The 2,526-nt window shown below is 31.6% G+C and overlaps 1 non-coding gene across 1 annotated transcript; it reads left to right on the top strand.

The window, feature by feature from the left end:
* Positions 1–647: 647 nt before the first annotated feature.
* On the top strand, positions 648–829 carry LOC112824072 (U2 spliceosomal RNA). The gene has a single exon (XR_003208211.1). It is a non-coding gene; the product is annotated as a U2 spliceosomal RNA (small nuclear RNA).
* Positions 830–2,526: the final 1,697 nt, after the last annotated feature.

Raw genomic sequence — 2,526 nt, 5'->3', positions numbered from 1 at the left:
GGTTACTTGCCAATTTTTTTCCTCTTTTCTTTTGGAAGATTATTTCTGTTGTTGGATTTACATATTTTACAACATTACAAAATATTGTTTTTAAAATTATTTTTCTTGAAATGGGATTTTATTTTTTTATTCAGTGTGATATCATCAAGAGACTTGATATTTTGTCTTTCTCCAAAGTATTTTTATATTAACTAATCATCTTTTGCTCTCTCAGAGTAAAGATTTTATTGATGAAGAATAGTACTTTCTTATTACCTAGTTTATAAGAGAATAAACTACACATTCTGGTATCAAAATTTGAAAGTACTGATTGAAAGCTTAATCATAATTTTCATAAATATATCATCAGAAAAGTAAATCATTTTATAAGTGTACCATCATGTTGAATTTTAAATGGTTACCTAAATTTTGGGCGCCTGGGTGGCTCAGATGGTTAAGCATCTGCCTTCGGCTCAGGTCATGATCCCAGGGTCCTGAGATCTAGTCCCACATCGGGCTCCCTGCTCCTTGGGAGCCTGCTTCTCCCTCTGCCTCTCTCTCTCTCTCTGTCTCTCTCTGTCTCTCATGAATAAATAAATAAAATCTTAAAAAAAAGATTTAAAAAATAAAAATAAATGGTTACCTAAATTTTAATATTTAAGTGTTCAATCGCTTCTCGGCCTTTTGGCTAAGATCAAGTGTAATATTTAAGTGTTCATAAATTTTAAAAAGTAATACAAATTGTATTTAAATTTATTTATTTAAAGGTGTCTTTAGGTATATCTGCATTTATCATATGTATATAAATATGCAGTGATGTATTTCTGCTCATAGCTTAGACATATTTTCAGTGGAGTCATACCAGTAGAAGTGTCATTAAATGGGGATTTAAAAAACGGACCCATTGAAGTATATGCTATTATGTTTTCACTACAAAATTATTTTGATCTAGTATGATTACCTTTAGGTCACATGTATTAATTTTCTATATTTAAGAACAGGCAACCCAAAAGACTATTTCTATCATAATGATAAGGTCATAATGATAAGAGGAACAATAAAAATCAGATATCCAAAAGTAGGGTGTCCCCCAGGGATAGCAGATGGTTGTCTTTCACAAAATTTTCAATCCTGCCTTAATTCATGGATTATTATAGTCACTACCCTCCAAATTCAGGGAAATCAACTATGCATTAGAGTGAGTGACTGATAAATAATGGATAGGAAGTGCGTACATTATATTTCTGTTTCTTCTACAAGCAATTTTTGATTCAATATCCTGCTTATTTCTTTAGCAGTTGACAATAACTTTTTACATTATTCCACACATGAAGCTAAAACTTTTCAAAAATTATCTCATTGAGTTCTTAAAATAAACCCATGTATAGATACTATTGTTTTCTTGATGATAGAATAACTGAATATCCATTAGATTGCAAGCTTTATGAGGACAGAAATCTTGTTCATTTGTTCACCAATTTATATTTAGATCTATGGTACATGGCACATAGTAGAAGCCAATATTTATTAACAAATGTAAAAAAATCACCATTTTTAATGTGAAGATTCTGGGCTCTAACTGGCCAAAAACTTGTTTATAGTTTTATAATGAGAAAATGATGTAATTAGTTCACTCACCTCAGCCTGTATGGCAGCAGCAAAATTCATCTTTCCATTTATAATTCAAGGAATCATCATGGGAAACTTTGAGGATAAATCCACTATACTCTTTTTCCCTTCTGCATCAGGAGGGCTAAAAACAAAAGTACCTTTTTTAGTTTCTGGGATCTTTTCATATTGCAGTGTTACTGAACTCAGAGAGGTGAATTAAATGGTACTTGTGCATTTAAGGTTTCATTGTTCTGAGGAGTAAAACCATAACTTAATTGCCTGTGATCATATGAAAAATGGTCTTTGGCCTAAATTGCTTTGTTCTCAAAAGTCCTACCAAGGAAAGAAGAGAGAGAAAGAGAGAGAGAGAGATTAATCCTACAGATTATATCCAGGAGTTACCTGTAGGTTATTTATTTTTTATTTTTTTAAAGAAAAGAGTGGAATTTAATCTTTATTTACAGGACACTGCAAGAGAGGACATTCCACATAGAAATAAGAAACCCATTGAGAGGAGGAGCTTCATACAGGTTGTACAGTTTGGAACTGGTCAAGTAGAGTTTCGTTGTAAAAAGTGCTACAATAACAAAACACATTTAAAAAGAGTTCTTAGTAGAGAAACAGTAAGACAAACTTCTACCAAACAGAGTACACAACAAACATTTGAATATACATCTTCATTTCATTGCTGAGCCTTTCTTTCTTTACCTTTTCAGTACATTCTCTGTCTGGTTGAATTTATAACCATTGACCTGCATTTTGCTTTATTCTTCTAAAAGTAGTTTAAAAGCATTCTGCAAATCTCCAAACAATAAAAAAGAGAGTAATGTTTTCTAAGCAATAACTCATTTTAAGAATGGTCAATAAATACAAACAAGGCAAGTCCCTAAAGTTCTCTTTGCAACTTAGTGAGAAGAAGGATTAGGGAGAAAAAGT

The sequence above is a fragment of the Callorhinus ursinus genome, unplaced genomic scaffold (assembly GCF_003265705.2).
Source record: "Callorhinus ursinus isolate GAN/ISIS: 27379988/994484 unplaced genomic scaffold, GSC_fseal_2.0 scaffold9, whole genome shotgun sequence".
NCBI lineage: Eukaryota > Metazoa > Chordata > Mammalia > Carnivora > Otariidae > Callorhinus > Callorhinus ursinus.
This window is presented reverse-complemented; position numbering and strand designations above follow the sequence as displayed.